The sequence below is a fragment of the Equus asinus genome, chromosome 21, assembly GCF_041296235.1.
Source record: "Equus asinus isolate D_3611 breed Donkey chromosome 21, EquAss-T2T_v2, whole genome shotgun sequence".
NCBI classification, from domain to species: domain Eukaryota; kingdom Metazoa; phylum Chordata; class Mammalia; order Perissodactyla; family Equidae; genus Equus; species Equus asinus.
In genome coordinates, this window is record NC_091810.1 from 98537501 (window position 1) to 98554098 (window position 16598).

General features: G+C 47.5%; 1 long non-coding RNA gene across 1 annotated transcript in view; it reads right to left on the bottom strand.

Moving 5' to 3' along the window:
* Window positions 1-16598, bottom strand: part of LOC139041396 (uncharacterized) — a 55440-nt gene that overhangs the window by 24874 nt on the left and 13968 nt on the right. The window lies entirely within an intron of this gene.

Consider the following 16598-nt stretch of genomic DNA (forward strand, 5'->3'; position numbering starts at 1 on the left):
AGAATCATCTTACAAATTTCTACAAAGAAGTCAACTTCTTGCTTAAAAAAATAAGTCACTAATAAAATGCATTCCATCTTAACACTTGACAGATATTTTAAAGTCAGGCAGAACAGACACCATGTATTCTTGGCAAAAACACATAAGAAATGGAATTTTTTTTTCATCTTTTCAGCCAAGCAGGTTCAGCACTATCAGAAAATTCGATCATGTGTTCCTGCAGAGGTAACAACTTTTGGATAATCAAGGAAACACGTTTAGATCTTGGGGTTAAAGATCAACAGGAATCATTTCTGCTACTTTAATGAATAGATGCCCATCACCTCCTCCGAGGTGCCCTTTCCAATCTTCCCCGTGCGTCTGACACAGACGGAGCAGAGGCATCATTTAAATGCTCGTTCCCCTTGCTGGCACGCAGAGAATAGTCTCAGAGAAACTCCAAGCTTACTGTTCTTTAAAATTGAAGGACATTTGCGTTCCAAGGAGAGAACACTGAGTTTTGAGGAGGCTGACAGTGTTGGAAAATCACTGCTCTCTTGCGTTCTGACTTGGCTGATTTATGTTACCTTTGCATGAATATGCATCATGGTGGGTGGGTGCAATGTTACTTGTCCTAAAAGGAAGAGCTCTAAATACTAAAAGAAGTTTTCCCCAACTCATTTTACTGGGAAATTTCTGGAAATGCTAAATTCTAAAATATCTCAATGATACACCTTGGAATTTTTTTAATCAATGAAAACATTTAAATATAGTCGCCCCCTCCCTTTTCACGGGCATAGCCAAACAATGATTCTCAGAAAGTGCAGCTAATCGACGTGCTCATAAAGCAGTAAGAATGAGAGAATGTGTCACCCACTCAGTCAAATCCATGAACGTAAATGGTTTTTTTCACTATTTCGATTCTTTTCCTCTAAATTCTTATTCTGCAGCCTTTCACATCAGCCTTAACTACGCGGCTGGACCGTGGGAGGCGGCTCGGTGGACAGGCGGGGGCGGCAGCCTTGGCTGAGTTTTGGTGACGCTGTTCTTCAACTCTGTTTGGGGCAAGTCAATCTGGCTCAATTTCTTCATTTCTACAAAAAGGATAAAAATATCCATCTTACTCTTGCTCTACTATTTTTAAAAGAAAAGAAAACTGTGTAGTCTTTAACCCACGAAAAAACTATAAAATACTCCCACAAGTTTCATGTACTTTTAATGTAACTTGCCCCATATACTATGAATTGTACAGATAATGCCCCAAAAAGCTCAATTCTGCCTTGTCTGACTTAAAGTTAAAGTTTCCATTTTCCCTGTCTTTTAAAACCTAGATATGATTTTGAGAACGACTTGCCTGATTTCACGTCGCTAAAGCAGACACTCAGGAAAGATTCCACTGTGGGATTTTGCCTGAGATTCCTCAGGCGGCAGGTACAGACCATTCCAACCCTCCCTTTAGCCGTTTCCAAAAACTGCACGCATCTCTCACTTCATGCACTAGATGGCACACCCGTACACGCACAAACCCAGGATTTGTGTAAGAGGAAAGGAGCTGGGTAAAGACGAGCCTTGTCAATCACACGGCCACGATATTTGAAACGGAGAAAGATGACGAGTGCCTGGACACCAGCGTCTTTTTGACTATTAGGAACCGAGTTGGGAAATTAGCCTTTAAGCCACGGTGCCATGCCTTCATTTCCTAGGGGCCTTGGAACAAAGCAGAGTCATCACCTCACAGTTGTGGAGGCTTGAAGACCGAGACCAAGGTCCTGAGGGAGACTGATCCAGGACCCTCTCCCAGCTCGGGGGGCTGCGGCCATCACGGCTCCACGGCTGGAAGACGCCTCTCCCATCTCTGTCTCACACGGTCTCCTCATTAGGACTCCAGTCATGGGACTTAGGGCCCCTCTCATCCTGCATGGCCTCATCTGAAGTGATGGCGTCTGCAAAGACCCCGTTTCCCACTCGGAGGGTATGAATTTGGGGACACAGTTCAGCCCCATATGGACAGCATGGCCCAGGTGGCTGGTCAGGTGGCCGGTCAGGCTCCCCAACAGCAGAGCTGGGAGACACGGTCCAGTCGTGTGACTGGCCTAGTGCCCTGTCTCCACCTGGTGAAAAGGGTCATCACAGGACACGTCTCATAGCATCAACGTGGGAGTTAGATGAGGGTTCACGCAGCACACATGGCGCCTGGAGACAGCGTGTGCACAACAAATATCAGCTGCTCCTGTTGTCATGACTCTTCAATTCAAACCTTCCTGCCAGGGCTGCAGGAAAGGTCCTGTGGATGGAGTCTGACAAGAGGATGAAGAGGGAAACGCGTCTCCCGAAAGACTGGCCTTGTTTCCACGCAGTTTCCCTCCAGAAAAGGTCCCCGCTCCCGGGTCGTGGCTTTTCATTGTGTGTGTATCACTTTTCCTGGGTCTACTTCCCATAAAGGGCTTGCGACGCTGTGTCCCGTGTTCTGTCCCTGCCCCCGCGGGTTCCAAAGGGGCCCAGGAAGGTGCGCACCTGGGAGAGCGACGGGGTCTGCGGAGTCCACAACAGGGCTGACCCGGGCAGACGCAGCCGCTGTCCGGCCTCAGCGACAGGCGAGCAAGTCCCACCTGAGCCTCAGAAGAGACGGGCCGGGTCTGGCAGGACAGCAGAGGCTGTGACGAGGTGCTCGCGCTTGGGAGCTGAAGCCAGAGCCAGTCTGGGGACACAAGATGCTCAGGGCAGGAGCCGCCCAAGACACTGGGAAAGGAAGGCGTTGAGTGACGGCCAGAGACCAGCCCGCTGGAAGGAGCGTGGCCTCCAGACAGCAGTGGGCACCAAAGACGCACGATCTCATGGCAGAGCAGGCTGGCTCAGTGGACCTGAGAGGCCCCACCCGGAGCCCCTGGGCATCAACAGCTGTGCACGCCCCCCAGACCTGCCCTGGCCTCTGCATCCCTTCCTCAGACAAGGCCAGGCTCCCCGGCCGGAAGCCAGCGTGCTCAGAGCCTCCCTTGCCTTCATGCCCCACGTTCTGGGCTCCACTCAGAGCTGCTCCGACCACACGCTCCGCCTCTGCCTCCCCTGCACCTTCAGACCCGTCTTCAGGTGGGACTCAAGGCCTTCCCGCCCTGAGCCCGTCTGCCCTTCCAGTGCCTCCCGTTCGTCCCCCACAGGCCCCTTCAACTCCCTCTGTGATGGCCGCATCATTGAGTGAACTAACGAAATCCACACTAACCCCAGCTCCTCGGATTGTGACTGTATTTGGAGACGGGGTTTTCAAAGAGGTGATTAAGGTTAAACCAGGTCATTAGGGCAGGACCTAATCTGGTCCAACGGGCTCCTGACGAGAAGAGGAGATGGGGGCGCAGACACACAGGGAAGGACGACCCGTGAGGACTCAGGAGCCGGCCGCCTGCACGCGAGGAGAGAGGACGCAGGAGGAACCAGCCCCCTGACATCTGGGTCTTTCCTTCCAGCCTCCAGATGGCGGGAGCATCCGTGGGACTCCCTGAGATGCTTTGCCGTCCATCTGACAGACAGACAGCGAGAGACTCTGCAACTTGTGGTCAACAAGATAAGCTAACGAGGTACAAAGTCTCTCATTTGCTTCATTTTCTTCCCCGGGTGAAGAATACGCTCCCAAATTCAACCATAACCTGGTCTGTTAACTGGGGCCACGTGGCCTCAGCTTTCACAGCACTTGTGAGGCTGCGGGCAGTGGGACAGAGGCCCGAGGCCGCCTCCTTCCCTCCCTCCCTGGGGGGTGCAGCCCGTGGGCCTCGAGGCGGCGCTGTGGTAGGCTGAGCTCCCTCAGGCTGTCCAGCCTCCCAGCGCTGGCCTCGGCTGTGCCAGCTCTGCTCCTCCTCCGGCTTCCCTGGACGCCCGGCTCAGTGCTGTCCTCACCAAGGACCACCAGCCGCCGCCATGACCTTCCAGGCCCCCGACCCACTGTCACGACGGGTGAGCCCACCGCGTGCACCTCGAACCGACAAGGTTTCTCCAGCCGGCTGTGCTCAGTTAACTCAGCAGTCTCTTCAGCAATAGCTTCACGCAGCGCTGTGTCTGGAGGGAAAGCAGACATTTTCCCCCAAATTTCTTTAAAACAACAGCACGAGCAGAAAGGTGGTCTGGCCAGGCCACAGGCCTGCCAGGAAACGTCACACACAGGGACTCAAGGTGCTGAAGTCGTCACAGGCGCCCCGTTCCCAGTCACACGTGTTTTCCACGCTCACATGTTTCCCACAGCCTCGGTGAACAGCCCCAGATGGAGGCCCGTGTGACACACAGCGCCCCTCCTGCCCCCAGAGTGAAAATACTTCAAGACACTCACGATGGTCTGGCCCCACCCCGTAAACTGTAGAGGGGTCCAAGTCACCATCGTGTCCTGGTAAAAGCCAAAATAAATTAAATTCCTTGACTCATAATTCCATTCATGGGATTTAACCTTATGAATTAAGAGTAATTAATCAACAAAAATAATCCAAAGGAAAGGACAGCAGGTTATAAACATTTACTTCAGCATTATTTGGGATGAGATACAATGATCCAAAAGTAGGAAAATGATTAAACGAGGCAAGATGTTTGCACTTTAGGACAGTGTAGACTGATTTCTGGAGCTCTGTGGATAGAGTAGAATGGATATTGCCTTGGAATAGATCTGAGCATAAGAGGAGTTGACAGAATTTCCCAAGCGCATGCCTGGAGCAGGGAGATCCTGCAGCCACACCACACGCACCAGAAAAACACGACTCCCACACGTGAGAACAGCCTGGTCAGAGGAAAGGCTGGTGGCGGCAGGTCGCCAGGACCCCATAAGCTAAGGAAAGCGGGGACCATGTGGCAGCCACAGACGTCTCGGCCTCTGAGAAGAACCGACAGCTAGAAAGGAGCCTGGCAAATAGAAACAATTGTTCTGTTGGTGTCAACAGGTGATGGATTTGTTTTTCCTCTAGAATTTCTTTTTTTATTGATATCATTCTACGATGAATATTTGAAACATGTGTTTCAATCGACTTTTGATCAGCGGCCTGCACTGGCGGTTGGGAAACCCCATGCATCCTATTCGTGATCTGGATCAGAAAGGGCTGCCCAGCAGCAGCGATGTTCCAGGCGTCAGTGGCCAGGAGGGAGTCCTGTTCTCGTTTGTCACAGTTTTAACATCCTCCTTCCCTTTCTGCGGCACAATGTCAGGGAAGGTGACACCCCACACCCCTCCAGCCCTCTCCCACATCTCAGACTTCAGCCTGGCCCTTTGTCAAACCCACATAGCCACCCCTGCCCCGTGTTGAGGCTGCACTGGGTGGGGGGACGTGCCCCCAGTCCCCTCCCTCAGTGAATTTCCTCTGGTGAAGTGCAGGGTGCGCTGCTGGTGAGGAGCATCACCTGTTGGCTCTTATGACTTAAATAACCCTAACCCTTTGAAACTTCTCGACGTGGAAATGAGCAAGAACAATTCACTTAAGTCCCTCCTGGGTTTCACGCTAACAGCCTGAACCCTGGGAGAGCGGTCACACTGCCAGGACCATCGCTGCCTTAGTGTTTGTGAATATTAACAGAATGCATGCAAATTATTCATTCAACAAATATTCCTTGAGACCTGCCGTGGGTGCTGAGTGGTGGCCGAGCTGGGACAAGGGAGGGTCCAGGTCCGACTGCCCGCAGATCCTGCGCCTCCCCCCAGGCCGCGTGAGCCCCGAGCCGAGCCGGGCGGCGCACCCTCCTGAGAGCAGAAGCACAGCCTGCTGCCCTCCGCACACTCACAGCCAGCCTGGTGCTTAAGGTTCCCTCTTCTTAAAACCGCAGCCTCACGCCCCTCCCTGGGGGCTGCACTCCCCAAACCAACACCCGCGCCCCCACACATGCACCTATTGGCTTTTTATTTCCATACGTCTAGCTACAGTTAAAAAGCTCTCCTTCTGAGGGATGTTTCCAGCAGTTGTGTTTCCTGCTTTGAAGTTATTTCTCCTGAGCCATCAGCCTTTCTCTCTTCCCAACTGTGAAACTGACCGAAACAGCAGGAAGCTGACAGGTTTTTGTGTAGAGACTGGACACAGCATAAAAAATGCATGAGATTTTTTTCCCTCCTTTAACAAAAGCCATCTTCCAGAGCATCCTTATTATTAGTATTGTCATTACCATTATTCACCAAAAGCTTTTGTTATCCAGAAAGGCAATTCAGAACTCAGGACTTTATTCAACCAGTTGCTCTCGGGGGGCACTCTCCTGGGGAATGACTTGCACCCTAAATACCACATCGAAACCCTTGGTTTTGAATAGAGGAGCTGAATATGGGCTCTTCTGATTTTCTCTGCTCATTGGCGTTTATTCAACCCACGGCACATTTTTCAGTAAGAAGCAGCAGGGTATTTACCCCTGTTCTGCTCAGAGAGAAAGAAAAACAAAGGCAGGGACCCAGAGCTTTAAAAATAGCATCAGTGGCAGAAGCAGACACACCTGGGAGTTGTGTCTTACTCACCCTCACGTCCACCAAGCCCGGCCCAAGGCCTGGCACAGTAGGTGTTTGTCAATTGAACAAATGAGTGAGGAGCCCCGTGCCCGGCGCCAGCTCTTTCCTGCAAGAATGGCTGGGCAGAGACACCATCGACAGCCGGCTCAGGGCCCTGGCCAGCGGAAGGCAGCAGACGACGGCACCTTGAGACAGCATCTCAGCTGGCAGATCAACCCCAAGGACTCCACCTGGACACGAGCATCCCTCGGTACAGCCAGGTCCAGAGAGGGCTCCCCGGTGTCCAGAGGGTTCAGCGGCCTGGGGGTCCCAGGGCTCCTCTGGGATCTGGGCTGGAGCCTCAGTCCTCCCTCCAGCTCTCACAGCTTCTCCCAGAGGCTCCAGCACAGACGCCCGGCAGCTTCCTGCCCAGCTGTATGCTTTTGTTCCCAAAAATACGTGTCCAGACAGACGGCTCTCCGGGATTTCAGACACGCTCCACGCTTCCTCTTGAATGTCCCCGGGATGTCCACAGAAATCCCACAGTCAAGCCATCGACTTTCCCTTGACGCCTGTGCCACCTCTCATGACCCCAGCCCAGGCCCCCTGCTTGTGCACCCCAGGGCCCCCACCCTCCCTCGCACTGAACGCCCTCTTCCCTGAACACCCCACGCTACTGGTGGGTGCTGCTCCCGGTGGCTAGACCCTCCCTGCACCAGTATCCTACTTGGGACACTACTTGTCCTTCAAGCACTGCCCCCGTGTCACCTCCTCTGGGTACATCCCCCTCTTGTCCAGAACGGAGTGAGCTTCCGGAGGACTTTGCTCAGGCTTCAAGCAGCACTCATGATTTATCTGCCAGCTCTCCTGTCACCGCCGGACTGTGACCACCTCCCCCAGGTGGCTCTCCAGCCCAGGTGGAGCCTTGAAAACAGAGATGCCCAGGCCTCACACCTGGAGGCTCAGACTCCACTGGCCTAGGGTGGACCAGGATGCCGAACTTGTAAAAGCTCCGAGAAGGTTCTGAGGTCGCCCCATGGTGGGGCCTCGCTGGGGAATCACCCTGTGTCTTGGTCAGTGTTTCCATCCAGCGGGTAGCACGGCATCGGCACAGAGTGCAAGACCCGTCTGTATTTGTTGGGGGGAATGTGGGTGAGTGGACGGACAAATGTCCAGTGGATACGGAGGGAAAGCGAGGCACCCTGAACTAGGACAAGACTGGGAGGAGGCGCACGAGACTGTCCATTCAGCTCAGACCCTCCTGGAGCAGGAGGCAGAGCTGAGCCCACCCCAGCTCCAGAGACCCCCGGTTACTGCACAGCAAACTGCCTGCACTTCACTTCTGGCAGATTCTCGCTTCTCCCTCTGCGTTCCCTCCATCCCCCCAGTTCCTCCGGAGGCCCTGTAGACCCATAGCTTCTCCAGTCTCCCCAGGCCCCACATCAGGGGTCTCCTAGGCTCGAGCTATCACAGGATACAAGCCGCAGACCTGAATAACTGGCTGAACACCAGGGGCCCGGTGTGTGTCCCATAAATGGGTCCCAATGTCCAAGAGGCCTAATGAGATCCTTGAGTCAACCCGGGGCAGGGCGTCGGACCAAACACAAAAGCCAATTTCAGGAAAGCGAGGAAACCTGAGCTGGAGATGTGCGTGGAAAAGAGAAACGGCCCCCACCATCCCCCCGTGGCGTCATCTCCATCCGAGGCAGCGGGTACCATCTCCCACACAGCTCCCCTGCCATCTGGCAGCACTCTGAGCCTCTCGGGTGCCCCCTGTGAGGGCCGTTTGAATCCATAATTCAGAGTTAAGAGCACTTTCAATGTAAAAAAGAGTGACGCTCGACTTAATTTTATAGCCTTGGGTTTTGCTGGGGAGTGGGGAGGGACGAGCGTTGCCATTGCCCTCGAGCCGTGACACCTGCAGCTGATGGGAAGATGCCCAGGGCAGCTGCTTTCCGGGCAATTACCTCTGGGCAGGACAATAAAAACAACCCATGTTACCCCGGTCTGCCAGGCTCTTCACATCTCCGGAAACCAGCTCTCTGCTGCTGGCAACGTAACAGGCTGCCCTGCCACAAACATCAGCTGTCAAGGGCACAGTGCAAGGAGAAGGGAGGGATTCTGGGCCAAGGAGAAGCATTCCGACAACAGCTCCCATGTGGCCACCAAAGGGACCCTCCAGACAGCAGGAGAGAGCGTCAGGGCAGTCAGAGTCCAGCAGACGGCTCTGCAGGGTCTCCTGTGTTTCAAGGTCTATTTTCACATGGAGAATTCACGAGCCATATCTACACACAAATCTGACCTCCTTGGAAAAACAGTGACAAGATTAGAGCAAAAACAGATGCATCTAAACCGACATCTTTGAAATCCTTAATCCACGTCAGTCGTAGACAACCCAACATCCTCCAGAGGCCCCCAGCTGGTGGCCTCCTGCACTTAGGCTGAGCAGGAGGAGGAGGATGGGGAGCCAGGTGGCTTCTCTCGCTCCCTCACCACCTGCAGACCCTCGAGTAGTCTGGCCAGGGCCACATGGCGCCCTGGAGCCCTGGTCTGTGGAGACAGTGTCCCCGGAGAGGTTGGTGACCTGAGTTAGTTTGGACCTGGCTGAGCCCCTCACATCTCAAAGCGGAGGAGTGAATGGTGCTGTGGCGCGTGGCAGGGGTTTCCATAGATCTGTACGAACAGCCACGCAATCATCTGCCAGGCCCCTCGCCCCCTCTGAGATTCCAGCACACCCACTCGGTGAGCTATTTGGTACCAACCCTGGTGACACTTGGACTGAGGAGGTACACCTGACGAGGGCAGCCTGGCTCAGGGACCCTGCCAAACAGGCACAATCGTGGCCTGACCGAGCTGATCAGATCCCACGGCTTAGACCGTTTGAGAGACCAGCATTAAAATAAACAAGCAGCAGTTGGTAGAGGGAATAAAAATATTTTGCTAACCAAACAAGCAAACAAAGTGTATCTAATCACCAGGGTGCCAAAAAAAAAACTACTTTGGAAAGAATTGATATTTGTTTTATTTTGTAAAGCATTAAAGTCATCATCGCAGGGGAAAAAAATCAGAACTTTTTCTAGACTTATTTATATTTACCTTAAAACTTTGTATGGCTTTTACTGTGAAACTAGGGGTCGGGAGGGGGGAGGGTAGCTTACACATTTTCCGGTCTAAATGTCTTAATATGAACCTGAAAACATGCCAGAAAAGGAGCAGGAAGCTGCAGCCTGGAGCAGTAGAGGTCAGGAGTCAGAGTGCAGAGGACGCCAGGCCACAAGAGGCAGGAGCAACAGGCACCACGTCGGAGCCTTGCTGAGTCCCCGGGGGGACCCGGCCCCAGAGGGGGAGAGCAGGCTGCTTCTGAGGGTCACCTACCGATGTTCCTCGGGGCCCCAGGGCTGCTGCTGTGGCCTCGCTGTGGCCTTATTTCCCCCTGCAGCTGCTGCAAATCCCTATTCCTGAGCCTGAGCTTGTCTTTGCTTCTTGAAACCTAGAGGAGCCTAACTGGGCATCATATTAGCAGAAATACATTCAGATGTTGTTCCCACAGCCTGAGGCGGGAACCGGAGGGAGTGGAGGATACCAGTGTGTGGGTCACTTGAGAGACTTAATTCAAGAGCTTTGAGTAGAAAGACAAACTTGCAGGATGTGGAATATATTCAGGAGACAGAGGTGAAACCACGTCTTACATGGACAACAAGCAGGACGCTGGGGATGCACGGCCTGACAGAGGGAAGACTCGGGGGCTCACAATGTACCGCGTCCTGTGTCAGGAGGACTGGCATTGTTTCACGCACCAAGGGGAAGAAATAGGAACGTGGAGAGTAAGGTTTTAGTTCAATATTAGAAAAAGCTTTTCAAAAATCTGGACTTTGTCTGAAGAAGGGGTGGTCTACTTTATGAGGTAGTGAGTTGTTTGTCATTGAAAGTGCTCAAAGAGAGACGTGACGGTGCTCTGGCAGCGATGTTTTAAACAGGATATTTAAGAACCATCTCAGTTCCAAGAATGTTTGAGAGACAGACCCCTCCGTCCATGACCTTTCCTGGTGGAGAGCACAGACCTGGGGGCTGACTGCCCAGATTTGCATCCTACGTGACCCTAAGCAAGTGACTTGGCCTCTCAATGCAAATTTCCCATCTAGAAATTGGGAAAACAATAGCACGTATACCGCAGAGATGCACTGAAGGTTAAATAAGGGTGTTCACGAGAAGAGTTTAGAACGATGCCTGGCCCTAAGAAGCACTATATGTACAAATACTGGTTGCTGTTGTTAAGAATTTGTTCTCCAAGTCGTGCTTCAAAGTGCTTGTGGTCAAACTAACTCTAACTGTGAATGGAACATGTGCTCGTCATTAAAAGAAACAAATATTAGAACCGTTTTGTTTATGTTTTTATGTGTTATTAAACTAACAAATGAGTAGCAAAAAATGGCTCTAGATTTTGGGACGCCCCTTTTTCTTCCTTTATAAAGTCATATGTGACTTTAAAAAAGCAAAGAAAGGTGTGCCCAGGGCTAGAACTAGACCCCACGTTGGGGCAGGAAATATTAACTGGGCGCCTGCCATGTGCCTGGCGTGGCATGAGGTGGAACCAACACAGCTGAAGAAAGAGTCCTTCTCCAGGATTTACTTCAGTCGGGGAATCGAGTAGACAATGAGGGTTATCACGATGCAGCAGGAAATGGATGGAGTGCTGTGATGGACAGTAGAGGAGAGACAGCAGAATGTCTGCATGTGGCCCAAATCCTCAGGAAGGGACAGTGTCCTCATTCCATGGGGAAGATGCAAACAACAGGAGCAAATCTTGTACCACAAAAGGAGGAGATTATTACTAAAAATAAAAAGATTTTGGTCATTTTTACAAGCAAGAGAAGCCTCTGCAATGGTTTAGTCTTGTAGCCTCAATTTAACTAGCTATTCCATTTCTTTGCAACCTCCTCAAAAATTAAATTTCTCACTTTTCTGATAGTTCTGCCTCAGGGTAAGAAGATCACACTGATAACTGAAACTAGTACAGAAAGCTTCATTTTAGTCACAAATATCCGATTTCCTCAGCCAGAATATCTCCTGACGGGCTGGACTACAAGGAAACCAGAGATTAGAGGCGGCACCAAGAGTCCAAACCACACTCCCCCGGGCTTTTGGCTCCCACACAACAGTCCTCTGGTCGGGTGGTTTATTAGTCAGGTTAAGCTGGATTATTCTAACAAAGTATAACCCCCAAATCTTGGTGGCTTGACATGACAGCAATTTATTTCTTTGCTCATGTAAAGTCCAATAAGGACAAGCAATTCCCCAAGGCAGCTTTTCCTTCACATGTTTCTTGGGGATGTGCGTTCCTCCACCTGGCTTCTAGGACATGTGCAGCATGGCAGGAGAGAGGGCAAGGAGCTCATGCCTCCTCGTAATCACCTCCGATTGAAAGGAATATGCATCCTTCTTCTCACATCCATTGGTGAAAACCAGATACATGGCTTCAAGACATAGGTGGCTGAATGTATTAAAAAACAAGACTCATCTATATGCTGCCTACAAGAAACTCACTTCATATCTAAAGGCACACACAGACTGCAAGTGGAGGGTTGGAAAAAGATATTCCATGCAAACAGAAATGAAAAAAAGTAGCAATATTTATGTCAGATAAAATCGACTTTAAACAAACGCTGCAACAAGAGATAAAGAAGGACACTACATAATGGTAAAGGGAACAATCCAATAAGCAAACATAAAACTTATCTATGCACCCCACAAAAGAGCACCTAAATACATAAAGCAAATATTAACAGACACAAAGGGAGAAATGGACAGTAAAAAGCAATAGTGGGGTGGGAGGGGTCCCAATGGTGCAGAGATTAAGTTCGCATGCTCTGCTTCTCGGCAGCCCAGGATTCGCCAGTTTGGATCCCAGGTGCGGACATGGCACCACATGGCAAAAGCCATGCTGTGGTTGGTGTCCCACGTATAAAGTAGAGGAAGATGGGCATGGATATTAGCTCAGGGCCAGTCTTCCTCAGCAAAAAGAGGAGGATTGACAGTAGTTAGCTCAGGGCTAATCTTCCTCAAAAAAATAAAAATAAAATAATAGTAGGGACTTTAACTCCACTTATACCAATGGACAGATCATCCAGACAGAAAAAAAATAAGGAAACATTGGTTTTAAATGACACATTAGACCAGACGGACTTAATAGACATATACAGAACATTCCATCAAAAAATTGCAGAATACACATTCTTTTCAAGTGCACATGGAACATTCTCCAGAACAGATCACATGTTAGGCCACAAAACAAGCCTCAATAAATTTGAGAAGATTGACATTATATCAAATATCTTTTCTAACCAGAATGGTATGAAAATAGAAATCAATTATGAGAAGGCAACTGGAAAAAAACACAAACACATGGAGACTAAACAACATGCTACTAAACAACCCATGGCTCAATGAAGAAATCAAAGGGAAAATCAAGAAATACTTTGAGACAAATGAAAATGGAGACTCAATATTCCAAAATGTATGGGATGCAGCAAAAATAGTTCTAAGAGGGAAGTTCAGAGTGACACAGACCTACCTTAGGAAACAAGAAAAATCTCAAATAAACAATCACCTTAAACCTAAAGGCACTAGAAAAAGAACAAACAAAGACCAAAGTTAGCATAAGGAAGACAATAAAGATCAGAGTGAAAATAAACACAAGAGCCTTAAAAAAAAAAAAGGAAAAAATCAATGAAACTAAGAGATGGTTCTTTGAAAAGATAAACAAAATTGACAAACCTTTAGCCAGACTCATCACAAAAAAAGACAGAGCACCCAAATAAATAAAATCAAAATGAAAAAGATGTTACAATCGAAACCACAGAAATACAAAGAAGATTGCTACAAACAATTGTACACAAACAAATTTGAAAACCTAGAAGAAATGAGCAAATTCCTAGAAACATGCAATCTTCCAAGATTGGCTAAGGAAGAAACTGAAAATTTGAACAGACCAATTACTAGTAAGGAGATTGAATCAATAATCAAAAACCTCCCAACAAACAAAAGCCAGGACCAGATGGCTTCACAGGTGAATTCTACCAAACATTTAAATAAGAGTTAATACCTATCCTTCTCAAACTTCAAAAAGATTAAAGAGTAAGGAATTCTTTCAAACTCATTCTGTGAGCCCAGCATCATCCTGATACCAAAACCAGACAAAGACACTACAAAAAAAGAAAATTACAGGCCAATATCCCTAATGAACATAGATGCAAAAATCCTCAACAAGATATTAGCAAACCAAATACAACAATACATTAAAAAGATCATGGGGCCGGCCCAGTGGGACAGCGGTTAAGTTCGCACCTTCCACTTCAGCAGCCCAGGGTTTGCCAGTTCGGATCCCGGGTGCAGACATGGCACTACATGGCAAGTCATGCTGTGGTAGGCATCCCACATATAAAGTAGAGGAAGATGGGCACGGATGTTAGCTCAGAGCTAATCTTCCTAAAAAAAAAAAAAGAAAAAAAAATCATACACCATGATCAAGTGGGATTTATTCCAGGGATGAGGGATGGTTCAACATCCACAAATCAATCAATGTGATACACCATATTAACAAAATGAATGCTAACAATCATGATCATCTCAAAAGATGCAGAAAAGGCATTTGACAAGAGTCGCATCCATTTATGATAAAGACTCTCAATAGAATGGGTATAGAAGGGAATTACCTCAAAATAATAAAGGCCACATATGACCTACCCACAGCTAACATACTCAATGGAGAAAAGCTTAAAGCATTTTCTCTAAAGTCAGGAAGAAGACCAGGATGGCTGTCCTCACTACTTTTATTCAACATGATGTTGGAAGTCTTAGCCACAGCAACCAGACAAGAAAAAGAAGTAAAAGATATCCAAATTGGAAAGAAAGAAGTAAAACTGTCACTATTTGTGTGACATCATACTATAAATAAAAAATCTTAAAGACTCCACCAAAAAAATAGTGGAACCAATAAATTAATTCAGTGAAGTTGTAGGATACGAAATCCATATACAGAAATCTGTTGCATTTCTATACACTAATAACAAACAATCAGAAAGAGAAAACTAAGAAAAGAATCCCATTTACAATTGCATCAAAAAGAATGAAATGCCTAGGAATAAATTTAACCAAGGAGGTGAAAGACCTGTTCTCTGAAAACTCTAAGACATTGATGAAAAAAACTGAAGACAATACAAATAAATAGAGAGATATACTATACTCATGGATTAGAAAAATTAATAGTGTTAAAATGTCCATACTGCTCAAAGCAATCTACAGATTCAATACAATCCCCAACAAAATTTTTCACAGAACTAGAACAAATAATCCTAAAATTTGTGTGAAACCACAAAAGACCCCGAATAACCAAGGCAATCCTGAGCAAGAAGGACAAAGCTGGAGGTATCACACTCCCTGATTTCAAACTATACTACAAAACGATAGCAATCAAAACAGCATGGTATTGGCACAAAAACAGACACATACATCAATGGAACAGCGTAGAGAGCCCAGAAATAAACCCACACTTACGCGGTCAATTAATCTGTGACAAAGGAGGCAAGAACATACAAAGGGAAGACACTCTCTTCAATAAATGGTGTTGGGAAAACTGGACAGCTACACACAAAAGAATGAAACTGGAGCACTTTCCTACACCATATACAAAAAGAAACTCAAAGCGGATTAAAGACTTAAATGTAAGACCTGAAACCAAAAAACTCCTGAAAGAAAACATAGGCACATCGATCTTCGCAATGTTTTTATGAATCTGTCTCCTCAGGCAAAGGTAACAAAAGCAAAAATAAACAAATGGGACTACATCAAACTAAAAAGCTTTTACACAGTGAAAGAACCATCAACAAAATGAAAAGGCAACCCACTGAATGGGAGAAGATATTTGCAAATGATATATTCAATAAGGAGTTAATACCTAAAACGTATAAAGAACTCATACAATTCAATATAAAAAAATCCAATTAAAAAATGGGCAGAGGACCTGAACAGACATTTTTCCAAAGAAGATATACAGATGGCCAACAGGCACATGAAAAGATGCTCCACATCACTAATCATCAGGGAAATGCAAATCAAAACCACAATGAGACATCACCTCACACATGTTAGAATGGCCATTATTAAAAAGACAAGAAATAGCAAGTGTTGGTGAGGCTGTGGAGAAATGGGAACACTTGTGTGCTGTTGGTGGGAATGTAAATTGATGAAGCCACTATGGAAAACAGCATGGAGTTTCCTCAAAAAATCAAAAATAAAACTACCATATGATCCAGCATTCCACTTCTGAGTATTTATCTAAAGAAAACAAAAACATTAATTCAAAAAGATATGTGCGCCCCTATGTTCATTGCAGCACTATTTACAATAGCCAAGACATGGAAGCAACCTAAGTGCCCATCAACAGATGAATAGATGAAGATGTGGCATATGTACACAATGGGATCTTACTCAGCCATAAAAAAAAATAAAATCTTGCCATTTGCAACAACATGGATGGACCTAGAGGGTATTATGCTGAGTTAAATAAGTCAGATAAAGACAAATATCATAGGATTTCACTTATATGTAGAATCTAAAAAACGAAACAAACCAACAAAACAAAACAGAAACAGACTCATAAATACAAAGAACGAACTGGTGGTCACCAGAGGGGAAAGGGTGGGAGGATGCGTTAAATAGGTGAAGCGGATTAAGAGGAATCAACTTCCAGTTATAAAATAAAGGTCACAGGCATGTAGTGTGCGGCATAGGGAATACAGTCAGTAATATGGTAATAACTTTGAACAGTAACAGACGGCTACTAGACTTATTGTGGTGATCATTTCATAATGCATATAAATGTTGAATCACTATATTGTACACCTGAAACTAATATAATATTGTATGTTAACTACACTTCAATTTAAAAAAAGAATACAAGATAAACAATCCTAAAGTTGAAAATTGAATGGCAGCAACAACAAGCCAAATGTGTCAAACTAACCTGTGACCAATCTGAAATCTGTGAACGGTCATCTCCAGGCTGCTGAGATGAAAACACTCTTGCACAGAAATTCTGCATTTATTGGACTCGGAAGTATTGTCTTATTATTCTTATATTGTCATCAAAGCAGGTAATCATTAACTATCTGTCTTTAGTCAGCCTTAACAGATC